This window comes from Hemiscyllium ocellatum, chromosome 35, assembly GCF_020745735.1.
Source record: "Hemiscyllium ocellatum isolate sHemOce1 chromosome 35, sHemOce1.pat.X.cur, whole genome shotgun sequence".
NCBI classification, from domain to species: domain Eukaryota; kingdom Metazoa; phylum Chordata; class Chondrichthyes; order Orectolobiformes; family Hemiscylliidae; genus Hemiscyllium; species Hemiscyllium ocellatum.
The window spans coordinates 12,880,234-12,899,903 of record NC_083435.1 but is presented as its reverse complement, the minus strand read 5'-3'; positions in this window follow the sequence as shown (position 1 = coordinate 12,899,903).

Below are 19,670 nucleotides of genomic sequence, written 5' to 3'. Positions count from 1 at the left end.
GTGTCGCTGACAATCCCTTACCCCTTCTGAGTCAAATACCATGGAGGTACCTCCCGCCTTCTCGTTTTCTTGCTTCGGAGGGAGCTGGAGGGGGAGACGGAATGGGGGAAGGGGGAGGCTGATGGAGGAGATAAAATAATTTCAACCCTCAGCCTCTCTCTCCCCCTCCAGCAGGGATAGAACTTGTGACTGTCTTGCCAAGCCTCAGCTGCAGAGTGGGAGCTGAACCTACTTAATGAGACACTGGGGAGATTCTCTAATCACTGTGGACTCTCTGTGAATGAGGACTCAGCTTTTCACCTTCAACCTTTTCATCCCCATTTCTGTTTTCTTTTTATTCCTTCCAGGATATGGCGTCGCTGGGCTAGACCAGCCTTTTATTGCCCATTGCTGATTACCCAGCGGGCAGTTAAGGGTCAACTATGTCTGGAGTCATATGCAGGCCAGACCAGGTAAGCATATTAATAAACCAGATACAATTTTTAGACCAGCTCTTTATTCCAGGATTTATTGAGAGAAGGAAGATGGACAAACACAGTGGTGGAGAAAGGAATATGAGAAACATAAGAGAGTGAGCCTATATGGCCCCTTCAGTATGATTATGATTGAGATTCTACCTCAAGTCTACTTTTCCACATGTTCACCACATCAATGATTTTCTTAATGTCTGAAAGGCTACTGAGAAATACAGGCACCAGATGAGCTCCTATAGGTTCTAAGACAGAGATTTCTAACTCTCTTTAAAAGACAAAATCCCACATTATCTTCGTCCTAAATAGCCAACCTTTAGGGGAAAACTACATTCCCTAGTAGAGACTCTCAGTCTGTCAGCTCCTATCTGTTCAACCCCTCAAAGAATTGTACATATTTCAGTGATATTAATTCTTACTTTTCCAAAAGCCATAGAAAATAGACCACATCTGCTCCATCACTCCTCATAAGGTAATCCCCGCATCTAAAATGTCAACAGTAATCAGTCATGTCAAGTGGTGCGCCATTGTGCTGCATTTCTTCTGCAACTCTTCCTCCTCAGGTACTGAAGCAGTTCATGTCAACACGTGAAAACACCTGGACAATGTTCATTCCTGGGCTGATAAGTTATGAATAACATTTGTGCTTCAGAATTGCCAGGCAATGACCATCTCTAACATGAATGAATCTAACTATCTTTTCCACCATCCCCCCTCCGCCCATGCCCAAATGCATTATATTTCCTGAACAACTGCCCCCAAGTGGAACAGGACAGGAAAGTGGATGTACTGCTAAAATCAGATTATCTATGATCCTCTTTGTATTGGAGCAGCTTGAATGGCTGACTCCTGCTTCTAATTCTAATGTTATACAAGACCAAGGTCAGGAATATGATGGAATATTGGGTTGGATGAGTGCAGCATCAACAACACTCAAGAAGCTCTGCGCCATCTAGGACAACATATCCTGTATGAATAATTCAATATATTGCACTGGCACACAGTAGCAACATTTTGCACCATCTACAAGATGCACTGCAACAAGTGTCCAAGTTTTCTTTGATAGCAATAATCTCTGTCATCTAGAAGGATAATGGCAACATTAGAACTCCAGAACCTGCAAGGTACCCCCCTGCCCCCCAAAGCCATGCACTATCCTAACTTGGACACACCTATATATCACTGATTCCTTCATGGCTACTGGTTCAAAATCCTGGAACTCCTTTAAAGGCAGTGTGAACTAATACATCTCTCCACCCCACAGGTAGTTAGGGATTAGCAACAATTACTGACCTTGCCAGTGATTGCTATGAATGAACAAACAAAAATGTAATTGTATATGCTACTTCTATAAAATTAAATGAGCACCAGAATGTCCTGTATTAGAATTTAATCAGCTGCATTCATCAGCAATATAATGCATGTGATGCCATGGAAATACCTTTTTAATAAAAACCAACACAGTTGATTTTCTTATAAGGACTGATTGTTATTCTGTTGTGCCGTGCATTTCCAAGCTACATTTTGGCATGACTCAAATCCTGTTTACTTTCAGGTTATGATAAAGAGAATAATACTCCCTTTTAGCTTACATCTCGCATCATTGCTTCTCGGGTTAAAATGTAATGGAACTGCTTCCAGTGGAGTGCAATATACAGTATTCTTAAATGCAGATATAATTAGGATTAATATTTGATTTAATCTCTTCCAATTACTTTTTTCTTTGCACTTTTAAGTATAGAAGGCTTGTGAATCTTACTGTAGCTAAAAATGATCAATTGGGTAAAATTGTTCATTCCCACAGTGCTTTATTGTTTAAGATACCAGAGAGTAACTTTAGACTTGTGACAGAATAGAAAGAGGCCATTCAGTACATGAAATCTATGTTTGATCCCTCTACAGCAATCCAGTTAATTACACTCCCACATCCATCCTTGTAGCCCTACACCTTTATTTCTCCTAAGGTTGCCAGCCATTCCTTTTGAACATATTCGTCATCTGGGTTTACATCACTGTTGAAAGCCAAATATACTCAAGGCCAAAATCACCAGCCTGACATAAAGAAGTTCATCCTCACACTTCCAATGCCACTAAGCTGTGTAGCTTCTGCTAATAATGCAGAATGTGTGATTCATGCTTGTTAATCTCTTTTGGTCAGTACAGTGGGCCCAAGAGTGTCACAGGAACAGTGGGACAGAAGGACCAAGCTGAAATGATTAATAGCTTATGTTAGAGACTGATAGATGGATGAAAGGATATTTTGTTCATTGAGAAAACACTGTGGTGCGTCAGATTGACCAAATATGACTAATACTCATAACTCATCATATATTACAGAAATAATAAAATATAATAATTGATGAAATAACAATGGGATTTCACGAGTATGAATATTTAAGTATACAAGCAGTATATTGCAAAATGTAAGTCTCCTTAAATTACAGAATGAAAATGAAAGGTCTACTATACTACTTGATTTTAATAACATCTGGAATGAAACACCTACCCAATGGCAGCCCTGTAATCATTGCTGATTGCCATTATAACTCATCTGACTTACTAATGTTATTTTGAGAAGGAAATCAGCTACCTTCACTTAGTCTGGCCAATATGTGGTTCCAGACCCACCTCAATGTAGTTGACTCTTAACTGCCTTCTGCAATGACTCAACAAACCACTCTGTTGTAGCAAACTCTAACAAAGTCTCTTGAAAGAAATTGATCTTGTGGCTTTGATCTAGGCATGCAGAAATAATAATGCAAACACAGCCTGGTTCATTTTGAAAGGTCCTCTTCCCCAACATCTGAGAGATTGTGCCAAAATTGAAAGAGCTATTCCACAGACATGTCAAACAACAGCCTGATGTACTCATACTTTCAGAATCATACCTTACATACAGTATCATAGACAATACCATTGCCAGTACTCAGGCCAAATCTAGCAGAGGTGGCAGCAGGTGATATATAACAGGTAAGGAGTTGCTCTGAGAGTCCTCAACATTGACTCTGGACTCCATGAAGCCTCCATGGCATCAGGTCAAACATGGGAAAGGAAACATAGAACACAGAACAGTACAGGGCCTTTGGCCCATGATGTTGTGCCAAGCATTTATCTTAATCTAAGATCAACTTAACCGACACACCTGTCAATTTACAGCTGTCCATGCACTTGTCCAGCAGTTGCTCAAATGTCCCTAACGTCTCTGACTCTACTACCGCTGGCAGTGCATTCCATGCACCCACTACTCTCTGTATAAGGAAACCACCTCTGGACATCTCCCCTACACCTATCTCCAGCCATACTAAAATTATGGCCACCTTGTGACAGTTATTTCTGCCCTGGGGAAAAGTCTCTGGCTATCTACACTATCTATGCCTCTCATTACCTGAATACCTCTATCAAGTCACCTCTCTTCCTTCTCCTCTCCAGTGTGAAAAGCCCGACCTCACTCAACCTCTCTTTATAAGACAAGCCCTCCAATCCAGGTAGCATCCTCATGAATCTCCTCTGCATCCCCTCTAAAGCATTTATATCCTTCCTATAATGACGTGACCAGAACTGGACACAATGTTCCAAATCTGGTCTAACCAGGGTTTTATAGAGCTGCAACTCTTAAACTCAATTCCCCATTAATAAAAGCCAAAACACCATATGCCTTCTTAACAACCCTGTCAACTTGAGTAGCAACTTTGAGGGACCTATGTACATGGATGCCAAGTTCCTGCTTTTCCTCCACACTGCCAAGAATCCTGTCCTTAACCCTGCATTCAGCATTCAAATTCGGCCTTCCAAAATGAATATCCAGGTTGAACTCCATCTGCCAATTCTCAGCCCAGCTTTGCATCCTGTCAATGTTTTGTTGTAGCCTGCAACAGCCCCAACATTGTCTACAACTCCACTGACCTTTGTGGCAGTGGCAAACTTACTAATGCACCCTTCCACTTTTTCATCCAGGTCATTTATAAAAATTACAAAGAGCATAAGAACAGATCCATGCGGGACACCACTGTTCACCAACCTCCAGGTGGAATACTTTCCAGCCATGAACACTTGCTGTCTTCTTTCAACCAGCCAATTCTGCATCCAGAAAGCCAAATTTCCCTGTATCGCATGCCTCCTAACTTTCTGAATGAGCCTACTGTGGGGAACTTATCAACTGCCTTACTGAAATCCATATACACCACATCTACTGCTTGACCTTCGTCAACTTGTCTTGTCACATCCTCAAAGAACTCAATAAGGCTTGTGAGTCATGACCTGCCTCTCACAAAGCCATGCTGATTATTTTTAATCAAACTATGTTTTTCCAAATAGTCATAAATCCTATCTCTCAGAAGCCCCCTGCAAATTGCTATCCTTCATGTCAGCTGCTGAATCAGTGCCCCTCCATGCCGAACATCACTTGGAAGAAGCACTGAGTGTGGCACAGATACAGAATATTCGCAGGGTGGGGAGATTTCAATGTCCGTTATTAACAATGGTTCAGTACTAGCACATCTGACTGAGTTGGCCGAGTCCGAAGAGATACAGCTGCAGATATCAGGTCTGCAGCAAATGGTGAGGGAATCAACGAGAGAGATAAACAAACTTTGTCCCAACTTCACTAATCTATCTGTTGCACAAGCATCCTTCCATGACATGTAGGAGTGACCACCGAGCTGTGCTTGTGGAGAAAATGTCCCACCTTCCAGTGATGATACCCCCCACTGTGTTGTGTACCACAAACACCATGATAAATGGGACAGATTTGAAACTGATAGAGCAATTCAAAAATTGCATATCCATGAAGAACTGTGGGTCACCAGCAGCTGCAGAATTGTGCTCAACCACAGACTGGAACCACATGCCACTTCTCCATAGTTGCTTGAGGAAGAAATTCTCTAAGTCACTGCCATACAGAGAACTGCCAGAGACCAGGAACCTGCTCAGCAGCAGACATCAGAAGGCCCCTGGTGTCAGAATTTCATAGAAATGTGAAAGCAGACACAGGAAGAGCAGTGTGGTTCTTGGAGTCACTGGGAAACTAATATAAAGGCTGCAGGGCTTCCAATGTGGCCTCTGACTTTCATGGATAAAAGGCAGCTGCCTTTGGAAGACACATCCACCATAGTCGGTATCTGTTGAATAAATGCATGGACCTGCATTCTACCATCAGTTCCATTGGTGCTCAACACTGATGGCAAGGCAGCAGTGGGATGATGGTCCAAAAACCAGAAATTGCTGGAGAAACTCAACAGGTCTAGCAGCATCTGGGGAGAGGAAGCAGACTTGATGCTTTGAGACCAGTGATGCTTCTTCAGAACTGATTGTAGCAAGGAAAAGATCGCGTTCATGTTGAATGCAGGGAATGGGGGAGGGGCGGTTGAGAAAGGATTGAGTTGACAGGTGGAGATGGAGAAAGAAAAAAGCTTAGGTAGACAAAGGGATGGTTGATAGTAAGTCTGGGAAGAAGATCAAAACTGACCAAAACTCTTAAGGCCAACAGTCTTTCCACTGCAAGACAGGCTCCCATGACTCCAGCCACAGACCCCAGGATTGCATGTCGACGTACTGAGGGGGAAAGAGAAAAGAAGACCCTCTGAGGCACATAGGTGATATGGTTGACAGTTTATTGTGAACACCATTATGATCTCAGCTGATGTTTTTACTGAGCAATTCAGACTGAAATTTGGCTTGGTAGATTTTTTAAAAGTTTCACAAGTTGGTCTTTCACTGAAATACAAGCATGTAATCTGTCAGATTTGGTTTTATCAATAAAACAAGTTTATTATGCAAAATAAGATAAAATGAGATATCAACTTACTTATATATAAAACTCAATTTGAAAAAATTCAAAACATAGTAAAAATACAATCCCACTTATCCCAACACCAGTAGTCAAACATCCTTCTCTCTCAAATTTGTATATGTTAGACTTCAATATCCTCTTCCTTGACTAAGAACATAACATCTTAGACTTTTCAGCTTCAATAACCCGTTCAAAGATTTAACCAAATACTTCTGATTTAAAGCTTTCAACTAAATCTCTTATGCTGATGTAACCTATTTCTACATTTTACATTCTACCTCAACTCTAATCTGTGAATTGAAGATAAAATTTGGAAGCAGTCCCTTCCTGAAAAAGAGCTCATGCCCAAAACATTGATTCTCCTGCTCCTTGGATGCTGCCTGACTTGCTGCGCTTTTCCAGCAACACATTTTCAGCACAGTCCCTTCTTGTTAGCTTTCATTGTCAATGCTTTAAGTCAATGTCTATTTGGCTCCTCAATGTATTGATCTTAAAAGAAATGTTCATCTCCCTGCTTTACGTCAGCAGACCCAGATATATTGAGTCATGCCAAATATAGTCGTGCACTGTCTTTCCTTGATGTCAAGATTGTTGTTGACTGGCAATGATTCCCCCCAGCATAACCGCTTTCTCTTCCAAGCTCTATTGTCTCCCCCTTATTTGTTGACTTGCCACCTCTTTGCATATGTTATCCCTCTGCATCCCAGCATGCTGCCCACTATCTCCATAACTGAATTATCCAGCTTCCTTCCCACAGCATTTGCTCCTGATAACAGCTTCCCCTTGACTTTTAATGGACAGACTTCCATGACTGACCTTGGTCCACTTTCTTGACAGACTTGGATAGTCAGATGACTGACAAGACCACTATGCAGCTTCCTGATTGACATCCTAGGAATCCCAGGACAGTTTGCACTAGACTTTCAGGGCTAACTGTGGCCTGCATCCTGGACAGTACAAGTACATAACCCCTGACCCTGACCAACCTAGGCCTTTCTTCCACCCTAAACCATCCTTGACCTTACAGTGCCCAAGCACTAGATGGATATTGGAAGCTGCTCTTGATTATTTTAGCAGGACCCACTGACTAAAGGATGGCTCCCTTGATTGAGGACTACTCCCTTTAGATGTTGATGTACATCCATTTGATTGAAGCCCATTCAGCACGTTTGACACGTACATGGCAGGCACATGTTCTAGATGTAAACATGATGTTATGTGGTGCCGTATAGCAACATGTCCATCACTTGATTGATGACTGTTGCAAGGGAGACAAGTTGCCTGGCCTATACAGTAACACAGTGAGCATTTAGTTCTAGCTAAGGGAGCAAAGCATAAAAAAGCAAGGCAGGATGCTGTGATCATCAATGTAGGTGCAAAGTGAAAAAGCAGTGAGAGACCAAGCAAGTCTGATCCAATCTATGAGATGGGTGCCTATCCTTAGGACAATTTGTTCTGGCAATGGCATTGCAATGAAACATGGTGGTGCATTCCAAAATGAAGCATTAAAGTGCAAAAGCATATTGTAAGTAAATGGGAAATGTGCTTTGAGGGTGTGTGGTGAAGTTGGTCTGTGGAAAGGGCTTTGTGTGCATGTTGACTGGCTATGGAGTGTGCTCTAAGGTATTGGTTATTGGTGTCCAAGACAGAGGTCCAGAGGAGCGAGCTGCAGTTTCCAGGTAACTGCTCCAACTTTCATGTCAGGAATTGTTGCAACCTTGTTTCTATCCAGCAAGTGTGAGAATTGGGAAGCTTCAAATAAGTGAGATGAGATTAGGTAATAATTAGATAAAGAATACATGCTAATGTATGCAGATAGCCACACACTAGTGGGAATCTCATCGAGCTGTTCAAATCTTGATTTGAAAATGGGACTTTTGCTTTCAATATTGATAATGTTTTAATGGTCATCTCACACAATTTTCTCAACTTCTTCGTCTTTGTTGTTCAGTGCCTACAAAGCTTCTGCCCACAGTCTGCTGTTATTTTTGGAATGGTGTCTTTACTCCTTAATTGCATCACACATTAGCTTTGATATGGCTGCAGCATGAATGAGAGAGGAGATGACCTAGTGGTATTATTGCTACATTATTGATCGAGATATTCAGTTTATGTTCTGGGGAATTGGGTTTGAATTCTACCAGGGAAGATGGCGGAATTTGAATCCATTAAAAATAATTCTGGAATTAAGAGTCTAATGATGAGTAATGATTGATGATTGTCCATAAAAATCCATCTGGTTAACTAAATGTCCTTTAGAGAACGAAATTACGGTTCTTATCTGGTCTAGCCTATGTGTGATTGATGACTCTTAATGGGTGGGCAATAAAATGCTGGCCTAACCAATGACACTCACACCCTGTGAATGAATATTTAAAACAAAGCTTCGTGGCAATGGGAGGAGAGACTCAAAAGTTTTCCAACAAACTCCATCAGAACTTCCAGTTACTTATGTCATGATTGCTCTGATAACAAGTGACCTAAACTCAGTTTCAAGGCTTATAGGAACTATATTCAATTGAACCATCTCATTTGTGTAGGACTTGTTTACATCAAACTCTTATCACAATTTAATTAAACACCTTGGATAATGTACATTGTTGTGGTCGTTAAGACCATTTCCTTGAGCCAGATTTAAAGGACAGGAAATGGAATACTGTAGATGCTGTAAGTAAAACAAAAGTCCAAAACTTGCTGGAAATGCTCAGCAGCTCAGGCAACAGACAGAGAAACAAAATTAGCATTTCAGCTGAAGATTATGTTTGTTTTCCTTTTGTGCCATAGCAATTCTGTGATTTGAGATTCTCTTGTGATTCGCCAGAACTGGACCAGGACCAGTTCTGAATATGGTATCTACAAGGATTAAACTAACAGAGGAAATTAAACAATTAGGTTGGGGTTGAATTCTGTGGAATTTAGATTAAAGGGTAGGGGTAATTTGATCAAAGCTTTTAAGGGTGAACAGGTGGGTTGGAGTTGGAGGAAACTAATTCTGCTTGTCTGGGAATCTAGGACAAGGAGCTAGTTTAAAAATGAGAGGCAGACCTTTTACCATTGAAACAAGGCAACACCTATACACAAATTTGTGGCAGAGGTTTGAAAATCTCTTCTTCAGATGTCAGTAAACCAATGTTTAATATTAAAACTGGGAGTGATTTTTTTGATACCTAATGGGGAGGAAAGATGGTTATGAAAACCAGACATAGTCTCATCTAGTATGAGAACAGACTCGATGAGCTAAGTGGTCTCCTCCTGTTAGTGTGTTCCTATAGTGTAACTTTGATGTTTTGGAAACTACAATGACAAAGCATGTGGGCCATTTGAAACGGAAACTACGTATATAGAAGGTTCATAGTTTACAAAATAATGCTGTTAAATACAGAGAGACATTTGTTATGATATGCAGCTCATGTTTAAACACAGCAGCCTGCAAAATGGGTAAGCGACATGTAAAAGGGGCAATTGCAATGTGAGGCAATATATTTATAATAAATGGCTAACACATCAGTATGTTGGCACAGTCCAAGTGGGCTTATGTTGACTTCTTCATGTGATCAGATTGGCTGGCAACTCACTGAGGAGGGTCTTCCACTCCCAATAAGAGCAGAAGTCTCCATAGAACCTTAAATGGCTGAAAGGAGAAGCAGTGTTGTGCTCTCAGTAATGTTATCAGCTTAGTGTTATGCCAGCATGTTTACTATTGTCAAAGCACTTGTGGTAGAAATGCTCTTGTGGTGGGGAGATACAGGAGCCAAGGCTAATGGGGTGGAAGGCCATTGATATTATAATAGTGGAGATTAAGGCATGTAATGATCACTTTGCCCGCATGTGCTGACTACCAAGGCAGCTGCTATGACTTGTACATCCTTGAGCACTCTCATATCCTTTGTTATGCTTGAGGATCCAGTGGACTTACAAGGCTGGTTATTGGGAGACAAGGGCTACCAACTGCAACTGGGTCTATGATACTGTTGCACAACCCTTGACTTTTACAACGCTGCCCATGCTTCAACTGGTGTTGTATTAGAGCAAATGATAGGGCCTCTGAAAATGCAGATCTACTGCTCGGTCTGGATTTGGAGGGGTTGGGCTTCCTCAAGCATAGTTCTTACTCAGTATGGTGCATCATTGCGACATGCCGTGCTCTGTACAAACGGAGCTGGCAAAGAGGCGGTGTGCAGGATTCTGATGAACTGGGGAAATGGGGGCAGTATTCAGAGAAGGAGGATGAGAACCTTGGAGATGTTGTCCATGACAGAGCTCAGCTGCATTGGGTGCTCCAAAACAGAAAGAGCCTCATTGATTAGGAGAAAGTGAGGACTGCAGATGCTGGAGATCAGAGCTGAATAAGGTGTTGCTGGAAAAGCGCAGCAGGTCAGGCAGCATCCAAGGAGCAGGAGAATCGACATTTCGGGCATAAGCCCTTCTTCAGGAATTCCTGAAACATCAATTCTCCTGCTCCTTGGATGCTGCCTGACCTGCTGCACTTTTCCAGCAACACATTTTTCAGCTCAGAACCTCATTGATACCAACATCCATAGATGAGAGCTGGATACAGCACACAATTGTTGACTGTCTCAGTTTTTGAACACAATGCTGAGACCTACTTGTCATTGCAGTTCAGCTTCTGTTGGCTTCATTTCTGTTCTCTTTCCCTTTGTGTAAATAAAAGCTCATATTTGTGACTGGAATTGTCTGATTATTTGCCGGAGTGTATTGTTCTCCTGCTAGATAATGACAAGCTGCAGCTATCCAGTCGGCATTGGATACATTTGGGTTATGCTAATGTACAAATTATTCAGACAGGACACAGTTAAGGACAGATGATGTGAGTTGCATGGTGGTTAAACAATGACTAGGGTGAGAGAAAGAGGTTGTATTTTGAGAGAGTTTCAGCTGTCTTGGCTATGTGCCATAGTTAGTGTGGCTATGTGGCTGCTATGTCAAAATATTGCCTTTAAGGGGCAATGATGGATTGCCAACATTTATCCAGGCACACTGTGGCCTTTCAAAGATGTTCCATGTGAAAGAAATGCTATTCTTTGGGCAGGGACACGTTGAGGGCTAGTTGTTCTGGGAATGGTGCATGGAAAGAGCTACACTCCTTTCCCTGCAACCTCACACTCACTCCATTTCTCTCCCAAAGCTCATGCTTTGCCACGCTCATGATCTCCTGCAATATTTTCTCTGAATTGTTCTTGCTTCCCCAGCATTCCATGCTATTAACACTGCATAGCCTCTGTGTTGCCTTTTCACTACTTTGTAACATCTCACCATCTTTCTTCCACCTGCATCAGGACTGTTAGTCACACCACTGACTTTCATCACACTCAATCTCTCCCTTTCTCTCACTGCAAGAAAAGACAGCCCAAAACAGGACATAGGCAGACCACATGAGTGGAGGGGTGATGAATATTAGGCTCCTCATCACATACGAGATGAGAATCGTGGCTCTTGCAGGAGAAAACCTGGACTCCTCCTGTAGAGATACTGAGACATCCGGGGTTGGCCAAATCAGTAAGTACCACTCTTCATTCAATTGTAACCTCTCACATTAACCCCACTATGTTTTTCAATCATTACACTCCACTTGCAACCACTGGCTTCTCTCTCGTGTCTGACAGATACAACCACCTTGGCATTGAAACCTCAATGAGAATGTCAAGTTTAGAAAGTGTGGGAGTCCAGTCTTTTGAGAACTACAACAAATTGGCTGAGGACAAAATGTGACAAAAGTGAGGACTGCAGATGCTGGAGATTAGAGTCAAAAGTATGGTGCTGGAAAAGCACAGCAAGTCAGGCAGCATCTGAGGAGCAGAAAAATCGACGCTTCGGGCAAAAGCCTTTCATCAGGAATTCATCACACTCAATATGCGAGGAAAAAATGTGCCAGACTGGCATGTAGTGGACCACTGTGGCACAAGAGACCTGCTCAGCCACAGGAAAGACAGGACCCAGTGGTGCTGATGATGGGGTACATTGTCCACAGGCACAGGGAGAAACAGGAGTGGAACATAATGACATAAACAGGTATGTGAGACACAATGACCTTATTGCCCAGAAGCTGCAGGAGTGCAGTGGGTCATGCCACAGTCTGACTTCCTCTATGTATAGGTTGCCATAGACAGCCAGGGCCAGCACCCTTAGGGCCTGCTGGAGAGGTGCACAAAATGCAACTTCATCACACCAGCCATTGGTTCACAGGCCTAAAGGTATAGTGACAGGAGGATAAGAAAACTGGTGCATATTCCAGATGCACCTTCCTCACTAGGATCACGCAGCCAGAGCAAGACCCCCTCAGAAAATTCCACTCGGACATTTAAGAAGTGAATGGGCCCTTCATCTGCCCCATACTTGCCCCCTCTGACCCTTGAAGGCTTGCGCCAAGGAGGGTCAACTGGCAAGACAACCTTCACCATGTCTGCCCCAGTCAGATACAAGTGTCCCTGGGATCATCCAGCAGAAGGTGAAAATTTTAGTTAAACACTGCCCTGCCTGCACCTTTGCAGCCAAGACGCTCCTAACTGAGCAAACTTCCGTCCTGTGTGCCCCTTTTCCAAACTATGTTTTACTGTTTACCTACTTTGCACATATTGTTGCTCCCTGTGTCACAATTTTAAACCCTCTGCCACCTGCAGCACAATCCCAAGGTATAACTTTCCGAGACTCATTCCTGCTACAGTGGCTGCTCTTGAATACCCCATTCCCTTTATTTCTCTTGATCTAGTGATTGTAGCCCACCCATTGAGCATCCAAACTGTACAGCCCCAGATTAGAGATGCCCAACTCCCTGACTGGTGGCTAAGCATCTTCCCAACTGTACTAGGTCTATCATCTAGACTGATTCCTATAGTTCCATAGGATTGATTGTGACCCAGTCCCAGATAACAAAGGCACAGACCGCCTGACTAAAATCACCCGGCTGTATACCTGACTGTGTCCAATGGGCTAGTAGGATAGTTTGGAAGGCTGCTCTTGTGCCGTGACCGTCTGACTGACATGCGCCAGTGTTGAGACCCTCTGATTGACACGTGCTACCATGAACTTCAGTGAGGATAATTGCCCTAAGACTTTGAGGCATGGCTGAGTCATCCATGCATGCAAAGTGTCCTTGCTACAACCTTTCAATATTAGTTGCCAGTGCACCCTGCAAGCCTGTGCTTATAGAACACCACCAGTGTATCAGAAAGGTGCCATTATCCTTGCGAGGGGTTGGCAAATGCCAGATGCCAATGTCCATAGACAACAGGTGTATGCAACTCATGTCTACAGCTTGTGTTGCAGTTTGGTTAGATACAACATTTTCAGAGAAAGTAGCAAACTGAATTCTGATACTCATCAGAATGACAAACTGTAATCAGAGGAGTGCCACATGGATCTGTGTTGGAGATATAATTATTTACTGTAAATGACTTGGATGGGATAACATAATGTTTTATTGTCAATTTTGTGGATGACAAAAACTAGGTGCGAAGGCAATTGATGAGTATGGCACAAAGAATCTACAGTGAAATATGGACAGGTTAAGTGAGTGGAAGAAAACACTTGGCAGATAGAATACAATGAAACGTTATGCCCTTTGGCAAGAAGAATAGAGCAGCATCTCTACTAAATGGAAATATACTGCAATAAGCTGCAGCATGGGTGGATTTGGGAGTCCTCATGCATAAATCACAAAAAGCTAGTTCACAGTTCAGCAGGTAATAGAGTCATAGAGATGTACAGCACAGAAACAGACCCTTCAGTCCAACCTGTCCAGGCCGACCAGGAATCCCAACTCAATCTGGTCCCACCTGCCAGCACCCTGCCCATATCCCTCCAAAACCTTCCTATTCATATACCCATCCAAATGCCTCTTAAATGTTGCAATTGTACCAGCCTCCACCACATCCTCTGGCAGCTCATTCCATACTCTGACTACCCTCTGCGTGAAAAGGTTGCCTCTTAGGTACCTTTTATATCTTTCCCCTCTCACCCTAACCTATGCCCTCTAGTTCTGGACTCCCCGACCCCAGGGAAAAGACTTTGCCTGTTTACCCTATCCATGCCCCTCATAATTTTGTAAACCTCTATAAGGTCACCCCTCAGCCTCCGACGCTCCAGGGAAAACAGCCCCAGACTGTTAAGCCTCACCTAGCTCAAATCCTCCAACCTTGGCAACATCCTTGTAATTTTTTCTGAACCCTTTCAAGTTTCACAACATCTTTCCAATAGAAAGGAGACCAGAATTGCATGCAATATTCCAACAATGGCCTAACCAATGTCCTGTACAGCCGCAACATGATTTCTCAACTCCTGTACTCAATACTCTGACCAATAAAGGAAAGATACCAAACGCCGCCTTCACTATCCTAGCTACCTGCGACTCCACTTTCAAGGAGCTATGAAACTGCACTCCAAGGTCTCTTTGTTCAGCAAGACTGTCTCGGACCTTACCATTAAGTGTATAAGTCCTGCTAAGATTTGCTTTCCCAAAATGCAGCACCTCACATTTATCTGAATTAAACTCCATCTGCCACTTCTCAGCCCATTGGACCATCTGGTCAAGATTCTGTTGTAAACTGAGGTAACCCTCTTCGCTGTCCACTACAACTCCAGTTTTGGTGTCATTTGCAAACTTACTAACTGTACCTCTTATGCTCTCATCCAAATCATTTATGTAAATGACAAAAAGTAGAGGACCCAGCACCGATCCTTGTAGCACTCCACTGGTCACAGACCTCCAGTCTGAAAAACAACCCTCCACCACCACCCTCGATCTTCTACCTTTGAGCCAGTTCTGTATCCAAATAGCTAGTTCTCCCTGTATTCCATGAGATCTAACCTTGCTAATCAGTCTCCCATGGGGAACCTTGTCGAACGCCTTACTGAAGTCCATAGAGATCACATCTACTGCTCTATCTATGTGACTGTATCTGAGACTTTCCCCCTTCCTATAACTGTCATCCATCACATACCGTTGCTGTTGCAAATTCCTCATCGCTTCTATCTGTCTCTCCAACCGATCCACTTGATCTGATAAGATTCGCATCCAACAACATTTATGACAGATATAATCTGCAGTAACCCTTAAACTCTCTTTAAACTCCCACATCTGACAAGAAGTACATATTACTGCAAAGGCCATTTTAGTTCCTTCACAATCTACAGACCCAGAAAATAACACCGTCTTATTCCTCTACAAAATACTGCACCAGGTTAAATTAATAGCTGTGGCTTATATTTTAAGCTTAATCAAGAGACTTATCTCCAAAAACATATAATCAAGAAAGAACCCACTGTACTCACTAATACAGCCTTTTTCTTGGACAGACTTAAAACAACAATTAACTTATCTGATTCTGTGTTGTGAACTTTGCCCAAACCGGTTCCTCCAAGATTAGTTGTGAAATTCACTTTGTTAATTTTCCCAGATGCACTCCGATGTCCAGCGACACATGAATTCAAAAACAGCAAAGGCAGTCACTGTGCAGGATCTCTCTCTCTCTCTTGCACTGTCCTCACCATGTGCTTCCTTTGTCTGCTCTTCTCCCTTCTAAAACTGCTGTTGTTTTGACTTTTTTCCCCCAAAGTTCCAAAACAATGCAACAGCATATAAAACAGTAATTGCTGTTCCTGGAATTCGAGGAAATCACCTCCAGAACCTAAAATACCTCAAAAAAAGGAACAGCTCTTACAGCCAGAAATTTTTCCCGTCCTCCATCCTGGATGGCAGGGAAATTTGCTAGAACTGCTTGAGAAGATTTAAACTCGTAAGGTGGAGGGGGGGGGAACCCAGGGAGATAGTGAGGAAAGAGATCATTCTGAGACTGGTACAGTTGACAACAGAAGTGAGTCAAACAGGCAGGGACAAGGTAGGACTAATAAATTAAACTGCATTTATTTCAATGCAAGGGGCCCAACAGGGAAGGCAGATGAACTCAGGGCATAGTTAGGAAAATGGGACTGGGATATCACATCAATTACAGAAACATGGCTCAGGGATGGGCAGGACTAGCAGCTTAACGTTCCAGAATACAAATGCTACAGGAAGGATAGAAAGGGAGGCAAGAGAGGAGGGGGAGTGGCATTTTTGATAAGGGATAGCATTACAGTTGTGCTGAGGGAGCATATTCTCAGAAATATATCCAGGGAAGTTATCTGGGTGGACCTGAGAAATAAGAAAGGGATGGTCACCTAATTGGGATGTATTATAGATTCCCTAATAGTCAGAGGGAAATTGAGAAACAAACTTGTAAGGAGATTTCAGTTATCTGTAAGAATAATAGGTTAGTTATGGTAGGGGATTTTAACTTTCCAAACATTGACTGGGACTGCCATAGTGTTAAAGGTTCAGATGGAGAGGAATTTCTTAAGTGCGTACAAGACAATTTTCTGATTCAGTATGTGGATGTACCTACTAGAGAAGGTGCAAAACTTGACCTACTCGTGGGAAATAAGACAGGGCAGGTGGTTGAGGTGTCAGTGGGGGAGCACTTTGGGGCCAGCGACCATAATTCTATTTGTTTTAAAATCGTGATGGAAAAGGATAGACCAGATCTAACAGTTGAAGTTCTAAACTGGAGAAAGGCCAATTTTGACGGTATTAGGCAAGAACTTTCGAAAGCTGATTAGAGGCAGATGTTCACAGGTAAAGGGACGGCTGGAAAATGGGAAGCCTTCAGAAATGAGATAACAAGAATCCAGAGAAAGTATATTCCTGTCAGGGTGAAAGGGAAGGCTGGTAGGTATAGGGAATGCTGGATGACAAAAGAAATTGAGGGTTTGGTTAAGAAAAAGAAGGAAGCATATGTCAGGTATAAACAGGATAGATTGAGTGAATCCTCAGAAGACTGTAAAGGCAGTAGGAGTATACTTAAGAGGGAAATCAGGAGGGCAAAAAGGGGACGTGAGATAGCTTTGGCAAATAGAATTAAGGAGAATCCAAAGGGTTTTTACAAATACATTAAGGACAAAAGGGTAACTAGGGAGAGGATTGTGCCCCTCAAAGATCAGCAAGGCGGCCTTTATGTGGAACCACAGAAAATGGGGGAGATACTAAACGAATATTTTGCATCAGTATTTACTATGGAAAAGGATGTGGAAAATATAGACTATAGGGAAATAGATGGTGACATTTTGCAAAATGTCCAGATTACAGAGGAGGAGTTGCTGGATGTGTCGAAACAGTTAAAGGTGGATCAATCCCCAGGACCTGATCAGGTTTACCCTAGAACTTTGTGGGAAGCTAGAGAAGTGATTGATGGGCCTCTCATGCAATGCTGGCCATTATTTCAAAGGGAATGAAATATCAAAATTGGGTAATCTTGCTAAAACTATAGAAGGCACTAGTTGAACAGTTTGGGCCTGTGCTTATTGGAGTTTAACAAATGAGAATGTGATTATGAAACATGCAAGTTTCGTCACGAGTCTGATGGGGTAGATGTGGAAAGGTTGTTGCCACTCATGGAAGACTCTAGGGCCAGAAGCCAAATGCTCAGAGTAAGGGGTTAACCAGTTACGGCAGGAGTGTGGAGGGATTCCATCTCTCAGTGGATAGTGAAGCTGTAGAATTTTTTTTACGCAGAGGACTGCTGAGGTTGGGCATTTAGTACATTCAAGATTGGGAGAGACAGAATTTTAGTCTGTACTAAAAACAACTTATGGGGAAAAGGCAGGAATGTAGAGTTGCCAAATCAGCTTTAATCTCAATGATAGACAAACTAGGTGGGCCAAATGGTTTACTTCTGTTTCTATCTAGTATAGTCTTATGGTCCACCATGTAATTTTCTCAAATGTGGCTACACGTGTCTTTCTTTGGGTGTGAATGCCACCTATAGGCATAAGTTTGCAATTGTTAAAGCAGAAATCTTTACTTGCAATTTGAAAGAACACAAAGAAGCACAGCAATGACGCAAAGCATACATCTAATCATGGCATTCCAGCAGCATTCTATTTGAATTTGCTATTTAAAGAATGAATCTTAATTTTATGGATCAACAGATCAGAGACAATGAGAAACAGGTTGCCAAACATCTTATCACTTTGAGGAACAAAGTATTGAAAAGAATTAAATGTTTTGTATTTCAAGTGACGACCACAAAGATCTAGAGAAATTTTTCAAGTCCTAGGAGATCACCTTAAGTCACAGTCAAATTCAAGATTCATAGCCTTGAGTTAATGTCATACCACTAATAGCCTGGTGAAAACATTGGCCAATTCATAGTCAGATACCGATACTAAGATAGAGAATGTGATTTCACTGCAGCTGACTTTGATGATGTGCTGATGAAAATGGTTATTGCCTCAGCACTCATTAATTCTTTCCAAAACACACTTTGGGCAAACCTAAAGATCATAGCCTTGGTACACTGCTCGAAGGACAAATATGAAGCAATTATAGCAGAACAGCAACATTTATAGGTACTTGACTCTGCAACTACTATTGTAGCTGTCAACATGAACATCAAAACATCCAAATTGTGGATTGTCTCATCCACCAAAACAGTATCCAGCAGTTTGTGAAACGTATTACATTCTACAAGAGCACATTAAGTTGCAGTATTCAAGAAGTCCAAGTGCATGGGGAAAACCAAAGTGCACCACAATGTTCCACAGCAACATGTGAAGCAGAGCCAACCAAGGAACAGTGTGAAAGATGTTTCCAAATATCTATCCATGTTATGCAAACATGTCAACAAATTCTAGGAAGTAACAGCTTGCAGACTCCAGGTATGCAATATACATATTCAGTTTGATACATAGATGCGGTCAGAAAATCTGAAAACTTTACCTCCATACATGAGTTACGTTTCAAAGATTGATGGAAGTGCTAATATCTACCTTTAATGCAGCTTAGATGAAATGTAGTCAGCTCACTGGCACAATGTGGTGCAGTCCATAAACTAATCGCTGACAATGGATCTGACATCGATGGAGAAAGTGAGGATTGCAGATGCTGGAGATCAGAGCTTAAAAATGCGTTGCTGGAAAAGCGCAGCAGGTCAGGCAGCATCAAAGGAACAGGAGAATCGATGTTTTGGGCATAAGCCCTTCCATGTCCTGGCACTGTCAATTTTAAATCGCTCCTCAGGCTGGACACCTGAAAACATTTATGTTTTTGATACAATGAAATTTTCTATTACTGGTCTAACAGCATACACAGATGTACATATCATAATGATCCATGAGGTAATCAATGCCCAATCCAACACTAAAGATTTCAGACCACAACATCAAGTCCATCTATGACATGACAAACGTTGACCCAGATTGGTTTGATTCTATTGAAAATTTTAAAGGGTTGGTAGTACCTCATAGCTAACATCATGAGACAGGTTCTGCCTAGCAGGATATATAGGACTGTTTCTAGGAGTTAGCCAATTGTTTCCAGTCTTTAAGCAGTTTTGCAGTGACAGTTGTAAGTGTGAAGT